The following is a 12296-nucleotide window of genomic DNA, read 5'->3' on the forward strand; positions in this document are numbered from 1 at the left end:
TAATGTTGTCATTTTCTAGCCTTTCCTGTGTTTTTGATTAAAATGTTTCCAATGTAAATTAAGGGAACCTGTGCAAGAAAGTAGATAGGGATGGGCAGAGCTTGCTATAAGAATAAATCCAAATTTTATGCCCACTAATGCAAATGCCAGAGGACACAAACCCAGAATGGGCTAGAATAGGGAGACCATGCAGTACAAAATTCCTGAACTAATATTTGATGATGGAGTTAAAGAAATGTGTGAACTTAAAAAAATTCTAATTTCTTGAACAATGAAATTTAAGTTAATTACATTATATACTTTTATTCTTATTTCCTCTATTTGGAAAATCACTTTCTTAATCTTTTAGAATTATTATTTCTATTGATTCTTCCCAAAGGATATTTCTGGTGCTTATCAGATAGATGAATAAGTTTTTCCACTGCCAATTCAGTTAAAAGATGTACAAGGAGTGGAGTGGACACCACGGTGGTGTGTGACCAGGTCCCTCATGCAGGACTCAGAGACTCTCATGCCCTCTGCTTCCCAAAGTGCTGGAGTTCAGTAACTCATACCTGAATCACGCCAGCAAGCGCCCTCAGCCTAAGGAAGCTGCCTTGCCAAGACTTCGTCCTCCAGGGAGATGGGAAAGGGTGATATGGAAAAGTCCTAGCCCTTTTGCCTGATCTGGGACAACCCCAAAGCTACCCTGGTGTCAGAGTTCCCGATGGGATTGGTTGAAGCCTGTGCTGCCACATTATTTATGGTATTTATGGAGGTAATTATTTCTTCCCTCCGTTCAATTCTGCTTCCATCACTGCTCATAGATGTTTTCCTGTCCCGGAGGAGAAAATCTCACTCTATTCTTCTATGTTCTTCTGGCAGGCCTAAGAGTTACATTGTCACGACACAGATTAAGAGGAGAAAATCAAAGTTAATTACACACATATGGGGCTCTATTAGAGTATGGGGTCCCACAGGCAGTCAGGCAGTTGGGACTCACACACCATTTTGAACTAAGGAGGAGTAGGAGTCGGGACTTGAAAGGGGAGGAAGGTCGTTTACATGGAGATGTAAAAACAAACGTTTGGCAAACAAATGTTAGCCATGCCTTGCAGAGACAAAGGGACAAAGAAAAGACTTTGGTCTCTAAGACCTGCTGAGTTTTCCCTAGAATATCTAGCCCATATTCTTTGTAGATTCTCTGGTCATAATGCTCTTCCTGGACCAGGCCCTATATTAAAATTCTTTTAGGCAGTTCAGGGGGAGGTAAACCTTCCTTTCTGAGTCTTTTATTTCTTAGACATAATCAGCCTAGAATAACCCTCATGCAAATGGACACACTGTGGAGTGCCACAGTCTTGCTCCCCTACACTCCCCAAATCATTTTCCAGTAAAATCCTTGCATGCAAATCTCAGAGCATGTTACCTGAAAATCAAACCCATGGGCGGTCATTTCCAAAATACATGTTTGTAACCTCATATCTTTACTTAAGGTAACATTACTTGTGTGTGTTTAAGCATATTTAAGATGCGTTACCTCTGTAAGATTGTAGGGGCAAAACAAATTTAAAATACTGGAGCCTTAATTCTCACCATTCAAAGAGAAGGAAAACTTTACCCCCGCCCTTTTCTTATAGCCTTTACTTTAGAAGATGTTTAATTGTAAGTTTTTTCTCTGTCTCTTTGAAATGTATGCAAACTTTTCCAAAGGTGAATTAGCCTTCTGTCTGATTTAATACCCAGGATTGTCCTTCTTAAAAACTTGGAGTCATCACTTTGAAATGTAGTCATTGAGGAAGATAGCATCCCTATTTCCCAGTTTCTGTGGAAGGGCAGGAACCTAACTTCGGTGTGCTCCTGTTCCAAAATACAGAACTACCTTCAGTCATAATGATTTGAAGAGTTTATTTTTCCTTTGGATAAAGCCAATTATCTAATACTGATGTTAACCCTATTACCAAGCAAATTTAGGATGAGCTCTGTGCTGTGAAGACTTCTTCCTTGAGGACTAGTCATTGTTTATCTTGGGAACGTGAGCCATATTGTCTTTGCTATACAAAAGGGTGAGGTTTTGACGGATTGCTTGTGATGTGCAACCCATTCTGGCTTTTGATTACTCAGTAATAAAATTGTTTTCTGTCTCTTCTGCCTCTGTGGAGAGGCTATCTAGGTTGAGGAAACTTTGTTTTTAATTACATTTCCCCAGTAATAGGTCTGAAGGAGAGAACTGGCTACACAAAGTCCTTTAGATATTACAGACACGGGCTAACCTGAGGCTGCTGGCCTATCCACCACAGTGCCATTTTCCTCCCTGGCCAGCCTAAAATTTCCCAAACTGGCCAATGTGCAATTTATTCCTTAGGCTGAATCACACTCTGGAAAGTGGCCTCAGCCTAAGGAAGCTGCCTTGCCAGGGTGGAGCCCTCTCCCTGAGCACAGCCTGCACCAAATGACTTGTCCGCAGGGCTGGAAGAAGGTTGTACACAAAGGAGCATTGTCTCCAGAAGGCCCCACCAGTTACAGAAGACCTGAGGAAAGTGGAAAGGCCTTCGAGTCATCTCGTGCTGACAGGTTTGTTTAAGCAAACTCCAAATACTGATGAAGAGGCTGTCCTCTCACGGCCATGGTAAATAGCACGAAGTAATTACAGTTCTTTCTTATTGGACTGAGATGTGGCCTCAGAAACATTCTCAGTACAGACTCACAGGTGCCCACTACCAATAAATCAGCATTGGCTCGACATGATTTATGGGATTTGTCAGCTGGCACCAGAGAGAGTATAAAAAGTCTACAATTCTCTGCTAATTCTTGGCAGCAATAGAAATAATGACAGTATAGAGAGTCTACTGGAATGAATTACAGAATATTAGAGTTGAAAGCAGTGAGGTGGAGTTTATACAAAGTGAAATCTGTGAGCATCTCTTCCCAGCTTCATTTTCAATGATATCAACAATTTGCAACATGGGAATAGACACGTTACCAATCAAACCAGATTTTTTTTTGTTTTTTTTAACTGCTCTTGTTTTTTTGCTTGTTTGTTTCCCAGGGAATCAGTTTCCAAACACCCACCTGCGTATCAGCAGTTGGAAGCTACTTGAGAATGAAGAACACTGCGACTAGATTTTATGAATTTAGCAGAGTACAGCCAGGATGAAAGCAGGTTTTCTTTTTGTCCTATATCATTTTTCCATCGCTGTTTTTTTAAAGTATGTATAACAATGTCCTAAAATAATATTTTAATCATTGATCATGAAAATTGGAAAAAATTGTGTAGATACAATACTTAGAATTATTTGATTTTAATAATAAATTCTAACAAGTATTGGTTTGGTTTTGTTCAGTGAACTGGGTACTTTCACGAGAATTATCTCTGCAATCCTTCAATAAAGGCTATTTAAGAGGGTCTTTGAAATCCCATTAACAATGGAGGAAAAACCAACTCCTCAGGTAAGGGAACGGGCCTGCCTAAAGTCACGTGACTACATGAGTTGTCAGAGGCTGGGATTCTAACCCACGCGTGGTTACATGTAAATGATGTTTTCTTTCACATCAGTCTGACCTCACTTTCTACTGCCTAAGTTACAACAATGTAAAAGGACACGGCATTACCAGAGGAATCACTTGAAAGAGTGAATAAAAGTACTTGAAAAACAGAGGCAGAAAGAGAAAACTGTACAAAGAGTACACCTACCCACACTTGATTTGTGCCCTTGATATTAATGTTGATATTAATGTTGAATGAACATTTTTCATATATTTAACAAAATAAGACATTGTATATAAAGAAAAAAGGATTATATAGGAAGTAATACATAAAGTAAATAATCAATACCTAATCATATTGCACTCTTACTATGTGCTTGGATGTTGTGGTAAGTTTTTAACTTATATTCAAAACTCAATCTTCAACCCATGTTTCTGAGCTCCTGTTTTGAGTCGGCCATCATTCCAGTGATTGGCCAAAGTGTGATAAAAAAATAAACTAAAGCCCCTGCTCTCACAAAGCCCCTGTTCTAAATGTACTGCACACACTCACACACACACACAGTTATACTAACGTAGAAGCACTGAGGCACATGCGTAGAGAGGGTGACTAAGTTGCCCAGGTCCCCGCTGTGAGGTGTTTGCAGACCCAGACCTGCCGGCAGTGCTGCTCCACTGACCACTACGCTCCGCTCTGGACGGGAGGAAGGGAAGAGGAACCGCCCCCACTGTTACACTACATAGCATTGTGAACCCGCACAGCCTCCAAAACATGCACACTTCAGCTAAGGCCACACTTAGGAAACTAATCATAAGTGTGTATTTTTTAAAACTAGGAGTAGAGAGGGAGAGGAAATATTCTCAAGAATGTATGAAAAGGTGGTTACGATTACCAAATTTTTAGAAGACATCTCTCTTAGAGAAGTTTTACGTTCCCAGTGAAATGGAGAGGAAGGTGCAGAGATAGGCCACACGCGCCTGCCGCTGTACGTGCATAGCTGTCCTGCTATCAACGTCCTCCGCCAGAGGCGCATTTTTATAATTGATGAATTTACACTGACTGATACGTGGTTTACCTTAGGGTTTACTCCTGATAGTTCGTTTTGGGTTTTAGGCACATGTGTAACAAACTGTTTCCAAAATTTTACCATATTTTGCAGTGTATAATGCACTCTTGTATATAGTGCACATCCACATTTTTGTCCCAAGCTTTCAGGAAAAAAATCTTTGATTTTAATTTTTTAATTCAATTATTTATTTATATTTAGAAACAAAACCAGTTATATTCCACAGTATTATTTTGTATGTGGATATCATTATTGCTTTCTAGAGTTACACTTTTAATGCAGAAGCATAAATAAAAGAATTGAAAATATTATATAGATATGGACTTAGTACTACTCGTGTATAATTCATATCCTTATTTTTCCCTCAAAAACTTGGGCAAAAAAGCGTGCATTATACACTGCAAAATATGGCAGTATCACACGGAGTAGTTTTACTAATGTAAAATTCCTCTGTCTTCTGTCTATTCGGCCTTCCTTCCCCAGCCCCTGGGACCCACTGATCTTTCAGTCTCAGTCTTCATGGCTTTGCCTTTTCCAATATGTAATATAGTTAAACCATACATTCTGTAGCCTTTTCAGATGATCTTCTTTCACTTAGTCATATGCATTTAAGTTTCCTCTATGTCTTCTCTAGGTTTGACATCTCTTTAGTGCTGAGTAACATTCCACAGTTATACATACCACAGTTGATATACCCATTCACCTACTCAAGGACATTTTGGTTGCTTCAAAGTTTTGGCAATTACTTAAAAAAATGCAATAAACATTCACGTGCAGAGTTTTGTGTATGCATGTGTGGGTGTGGGTGTGTTTTCAAATTCTTTGGCTGACTAGCAAAGAGCGCAATTGCTGGGTCATATGGTAGGAGTATGTTCAGTTTTTTAAGAAATCATCGAAGTGACTGTCAGAGTGGCTGCACCGTTCTTCATCCCCATCAGGAAAGAACGCAAGTTCCCGTTGCCCCGCAACCTCATCAGCATTCGCTATTGTCAGTGTCTGGATCTGGCCGTTCTAACAGATGTGTAGTGGTATCTCACTGTCGTTTTAACTTTCATTTTCCTGATGATACGTGATGTGAAGCATCTTTCCATGTGCATATTGTCCATTGGCATATCTCCTTTGTCAAGGCATCTGTTAAGGTCTTTGGCCCATTTTTTTAATCAACTATAAACTTTTATTCGTCAAACAAGTGTCAGACCCTATTTGGCCTGGAGGTTATAGTCTGTTGACCACATCCCAGAGGGCACACAATTGAAATTTGAGAATGATATGATCCCATACTATAGCGTTGTGCCAATATTTTTGAAACTTCAGTTAATTCAATAGAAAATCTTAATAGACAATGAAAATATCTAAGGAATTAAAATTGTTCCTCCACAGACTTTGAATTAAGGAATTGGTTGAATGTACATTCATCTTTTAGGAATAAAATTCCTTTGTAGAACACACAATTTGTTAAAATAATAAATAGCATGGAAGTGGCGATGCAAGCGTTTCCAGAGCTCACATCTCCCACAGGACGTTGTGGGTGCTCAGGCGTTTATTGAAAGCTCACAATTATCCCCATGTGTCTCCATCATCTGTAGCGCCCCTTTCACTTCACAGGCTGCCTCGCCATTGGACTAATTATAGAGGAAGCACTAGTGCAATTCTGCTCCTGACTTTCACCCTGTCTCGCTCATTCCACTAACAGCAGTAGGGCAGAAACAGAACAACCTCTCCCACTCACCTTTCTCAGCACAGAGGAGAGTAGCCAGTCTGAGTGTTATCAATAGGACCAGCCAGGTGGCAAACAGACTGTTTTTAACTTTATAAAAATAATGTTCAAGGTACATTTCATCCCAACTTTGCCCTTTTTTTACTATACTAGAAAAGACAACTAAAACCTTTTTTTCTCCCATCCCTTCCTAGTACTTTCACAGTTTACTTATGGTGAAAGGGAGAGAAAAATCACCACTCCTTGCATGGGAGTTCTTGTCAGAATGACAATACATCTTTTTCCAGGGAACACATTGTATCTGTAAAAAGTCCTGTAAATGAGTTCAAGGTAATGGGAAACCGTCCACACGTGACATGTTTAGAAGATGCCTTCTGGTTCAACTTCCTCCCCATATGGTTCTGGAGGTCAGGAGAGGTCTGAGACAAAGTCTTATAATAAACGAAGGTAAGAAACATAGTATTTCATTCTCTGCTTTCTCACTATTTAACCTGATTCATAGAAAGAGGCTTTGGAAAGATTCTTCTATTCCTCCTAAAGATCCTTCCATTGCATAGCTACGTAACCTCAGACAAGTTATATACCCTGAGCCACGGGACCCTCATCCATAAACTAGAGCTGGTAATGTATTCTGCATAGTTCCTTTAGCTACTTTGTCTCCGTGATACACTCAATCTGAAGTTTCCTCTGTCTTTTGTTGCCAAAACTGGGAGTCTGCACACATTCCTGAGAAGCCTGTAGCTTTCCCTTCCAAGCAGCCAAGCAGGTTCCATTAAGTTTTACCAACATTAGCAAAATGTAAGAAGACAAGAATAGGAGGAAAATTCCTGCTTCTGAGTTTAACACAGGTTTATCTATGATGGCAGCAAGGCTGGGGCAATTCCAGAACCCAGCTACCCAGACAAAGGCAGTAGCTTTACAAAGATTCCAGCCAGTTTCAAGACGCATATTTTTAGAAAATCCAGGGACAATTGAAACAGTAGCTCCAAAGGCAAATTAACAGTCACCTGTGGAATTCTTTGCATTATTTATTTATTGGTATGTAACAAAATCCCCAAAACTGTTTTAGCAGTTAAAAATAAATAAATATTATATAACATACCATATATGATATATAATAGATAATATAATAGATAATATGTAATGTTAATATGTAACATTAACATGTAATACTAATATATAAGTATCATCTCACACAGTGTCTGAGGTTGGGAATCTGGAAGTTGTTTAGCTGTTCGGCCATCCTGCTTCATGTCACCCATGAAACCGTAGTCCAGCTGATGACCAGGCTCATCATCTGAAGGCTTCACTTGGGTTGGGGAATCCAATTCCAGATTGACCCCCTCCCTCACATGCATATTGGTCACAGGTCTCAGTTTCTCTCTGGCTGTTGCCAGAGTACCTCAGTTCCTCAGCACATGAACCAGGCAGTGATGAGAGGGAAAGAGTACGAGAGGGAGAGGGAGAGGCACAGAGAGAGGAGATGGCGAGAGGCGGGGCTGGGGGCAGGCAGAAGCCATCATATCTTCTATATTCTAGCACAGAAAGTAGCGTATCACTGGAATATATTGTCACTTTTGCAATAAATTTTGGTCCCACAGACCAGCCATCATGATGTGATATGAGAAAAGCCCACTCTAGTGTGTATAAATACCAGGAAATAGGAATCACTGGAGACTGATTAGAAGCTGGTTACCAATCTTCTCCCTCCTGTTCTTACTGTCCTTCCAACATTTTTAAAATATCTCTCAATCCCCCAATTCTCTCTTGCCCTGTCATTGTCTTATAGCTAGAGTGTTTTCTGCTTTCCTAACACTCCCTCTCTATTACTTACTGAGAAAATATAATGTAAAAATGGACAGTAATAAGGCAGCAAAAACTTGGGCTACTAGATGATACTCAGTAGACACTATTACTCCTATTTTAATGAAGTAAAGAGCATGCATATTGGCCTTCAGTGATTCCCCTGGGAACAGTTGGACCCTTTACCCTTTATGGCATTCAAATGACTAGTAGTACCTGCATTAGAACATCTAAGGTATAGTGTTAAAATTAATCCACATACATATCTGCATACCTACAAAAATTTGAGCTCCCTCCTGGCAGGAAGCTTATTTTATGTTTCTTTATGTCCACAGCACCTAGCACAGTGTGTGACTTATAATAAGCACTCAGCAGATGAGGAGGTGAGGAATGTGTGGGCTGGGAGGGGGGAGAGGAGAGGAGAAGTAGCATTTCTAATCGCCTCCTAAATGGAAGAGGAATAGGTGAATGGAACGGAAAGTGTGGAGATCACTTAATGAACCATTCTGAAAGAGTAATATTTAGACACATTTTAATCTTTGTACCATGTTGGAAGGTGGAAATATTTTTTTCCTGTGTTCTATTCTAAAACTTAAATGTGCCTTTTCTAAATTACTTTGTTATGCAATTATGCTTACAGAAAGATCATTTTTATTTTGGATAATAAAGTGAAATAATAAAATGTTGGAGTGGGAAGAAGGCAAGAACAGGACTTAATTTTTAAAATTGTTCTCATGAAGCATCAGAGACTGGAGCTCCCTTCAAAACCATTCACCAGTTTGAAGCATGTGGAGCACGTTGGTGAATAGCAGTGCTGTGATTAAGGGTGGTCTGGTGATCTCTTGTGTTCTGATCCCCTTTTCACAGACAACTCAACTCATTCTTTTGTCAAGGAGTGTACAGGGCACCTCAGGAGCCTACTAAGATGTGTGTGTGTGTGTGTGTGTGTGTGAACCCATATATGTTGGAGGTAGTGAGAAGGAGAGAAATTTGTAGAAGTAAAGGAGACATATTTACTGTCTAACAAAATTCAAGATGCAGCTTCCTCACTTTTACCCTCCAACCAGTTGCAACCACATCTAATTTTGAAGAATTAAACCTGGACCCAGACCTTTAGCTACAAGGCAATTTGATTAATCTAGTCCTATTTGCTAAGCAGCAATCTCTGCAGCACAGGAGGGCACAAAGAAGAAAGTGCCAAGTGCCAAGAAGCCATATATAGAATGCTTTAAATTAAAATTTAAACTTTATCCATAACTGTAAAATACTAATATTTTGTATTCCAAATTCTGATGTTTTGTTTTTATCTGGTTACACAATTATATTACTTATATCATATGATATAAAGATATAATAAATAGTATGTCAAGATGTCAATGAAGCTTCTTATTACTGGTTACACAATTCTATTACATATGATATAAGTAATAGAGTTGTGTAACCAGTAATAAGAAGCTTCATTCACATCTTGACATACTATTTATTATATCTTTTTTAAAGGTAAATTAATTATTCAGAAAAAATATTTATTTCATGGGCCGACTTTTTAAATTTTATATGTCACTAGAAGGTTAAATTGTCCACATTTGAGTAAGAATTAAAGCAGAGACTACTCTCTCTATTTTTTTTTTATTCAACTGGTTCCTAATAGAACCTTAACACATTGCTGCTCACCCACAGACCATAATAATATCCAGCCTGTCTTGCAGTTAGGTATGGTCACATTTGGCTAGGGATATGAAAGTGGAAATGTTATATGATTCTTCCAAGGTATGTCCTTAAAAAGAAGGAAGTGTTCCCATGTAAGCCCTGACTGCAGAGATTCCTGGAACTTGAATGTGACGAGAGCTGCCTCTAGCGACCCTAGTGAACTGTGAACCTCAAGATCATCCAAGGAAGAATGGTGAACAACGAGCCGGAGAGATTCTGAGGCCCTGATGGTGGGCCAAGGGGAGGCTGTCTGCCTTTCATTCTGATATTCTCAATGAAGAGGTCTGTGATCTTTAAATTGTACCTCTTGCTTTTGTTTTCAATTTTGGGTCCAATGTGAAATTTCTCATATCAAGTAATTTGTGGAAGCGAGTCCAAATTGAAATTCAATACTTATTGAGAGGTCACCTGCTGCACATATGACACTATGTAAAAATATATAAGAACTGAGCACAAGTCTACACATTAATATTAGCTGTTCACTCATTCACTTGTTCTAGTCAGCAACTATTTGGCAAGTGCATCAACATGTCAGGCATTGCGCTGGCTTGCAGTCACCCATACACACTTCAGGCATCCGCATGGCAGCCTTTGAACAGGAGTGCAACACCTCTCTGAGCACTCAAACCACACGTGTAAACCACGGCAGCGATACTTTCAAGGTGCAGAGGCAGCCACTTCTGCATTATAATATGAAGTGCACCAAATGAAAGATGATTCTGAAGGTTTCTTTTTAAATTAGTTCATTGGCATTGTGTTATCATTCTATTAATACTCATTATTAATAAATATTAGTACTTCATAATTAGTATTCTAACTTAAGATTCAAAGTAATGTCAGAAATAGCTTTCCTACCTGGTTACCTACTACCTCAAAATTCCTTTCCATAAATTCTTTTTCCTGGAACAAATATTTTGTACTATGACACAACCTCAAAGATGAGGAAAGTGAGATGCTAAATGCATGTGTTAAACCTGTGAGTCAGGAAAAGTGGGGGAGCTGGAAGCAGAAGGCCAGCCTGGTGGTGTGGGTGGTAGCCCAAAGTATAGATTGACTCCAAATAATGAAACTGAGAAGAAGTGACAGCTCCCAATCTTTTGTACTTGGAAATCATGTTGATGTCTAATTGTTGCAATTTTACATATAGTTATTTAATCTCTGTAATATAAAACTTGAGGGAAGGGGCTTTTTCAATGGAGAAAATCCAAGTACTTAAGATTGAGGAGCATTGGTTCTTAAATTTTGTTAAGGGCTGTGAGTATGTGTGCATGGGCTTATGTGCATTTGTGGGGGCGCGGGGCTCTGTGGGTTCCCAAATTATAAAACCTCTCTTTACACAGATGTTTTGTGTACTCAAAGTAGAAATAATACAAACTTCTCTCTTTTATCTGCAGTAAACTTACATCCAGAAATTCAGATCTACACTTAAATTATTTTTGAGATAACATATGTTTAAATCTTAGGAAGAATCTAGAAGATAAATTACCCCCAGGGCAAGTCACAGGAAGCACTACTCTATCGTAGACGTAGCAAACAGGATGCCTCTGTTAGCTGGGAATGGCATGCAGAAGGGGAGGTTTGCAAACACAGTGAGTCCCAGCCTGCAAGGTCAGAGATGCAGGGACAACTTAAGCCTCATAAGACTGACCCTTGATGTAAGTTCAAAGCTATATCCTCCCAGGACTGCTTTTCACACTGACTGACACCTGAACCAGGCATGGGGTCAACACTGGAACTTTGCAGAAATGAAAAAGGAAGGCAGATGGGAAGCAAAAATGACAAACTGAATTAGTGGGATGTGCCATTACTCAGCTTCTTGGAGACACAAAATTCTTATAATACAGGATTATGAACTTTTAGCCCTAAAGAGAGGATGTTTATACAATGGTAATGGGGAAAAAATAAATAAGTCAATGTGAATAAACATCAGAAACCTTGCTACACAAGTACTTTCATCAGCACTTTAAGGGTAATCTTGCTGTAAATACTGGAAGTCTCGACAAACACATGCATTCCATTGTGTTTATTTTGCCCATTACGTCTGCATCGTACGTAGCAATTGGCACTCTTTGGTGTCACATACATCCCTATTCCACTTACAATTGATGGACCGAATGAGTTGCACAGTCATGTCTGAAGTCAATGAGAAGTTAACAGCAACTCTACCGCATCCCTGGAAGGAGACATAGGACAAGGTATTTGTGATTAGAGAGACATATTAGTTACTAAAAATTATATAGAAATTTCAATTTGGAATGAAAGGCAGGCAACAAAAATAAAAACAAAACAATGAAACATGAATTACAATTAAAAATTGTTTTTCTATGTTATGATTTTTAAAAGAGAATTGTATAGAATATATATGTATATACACACAGAGAGAGAAAAGGAAATTATCTATATTCTATTCTGGCTAGATACAAACACTGAAAATCTTTATAGTCTTCTTGTTGTTCACCAGTGTACCCCTGGTGCCTAAAAGTGTGTCTGGCACATATTATTAAATAAATGAATAATGAATAAATTAATGCTTT

At 39.0% G+C, this 12296-nt stretch overlaps 1 long non-coding RNA gene across 1 annotated transcript in view; it reads right to left on the reverse strand.

The window, feature by feature from the left end:
* Positions 1-11929, reverse strand: part of LOC128781260 (uncharacterized) — a 107167-nt gene extending 95238 nt beyond the window's left edge. The window contains exon 1 of the long non-coding RNA XR_008427214.1: positions 11863-11929. This is a non-coding gene — a long non-coding RNA (uncharacterized lncRNA). The remainder of the gene's footprint in view (positions 1-11862) is intronic.
* Between the last annotated feature and the right edge of the window lie 367 nt (positions 11930-12296).

The sequence above is a fragment of the Desmodus rotundus genome, chromosome 6 (genome assembly GCF_022682495.2).
Source record: "Desmodus rotundus isolate HL8 chromosome 6, HLdesRot8A.1, whole genome shotgun sequence".
In the NCBI taxonomy this organism is placed as follows: Eukaryota; Metazoa; Chordata; class Mammalia; order Chiroptera; family Phyllostomidae; genus Desmodus; species Desmodus rotundus.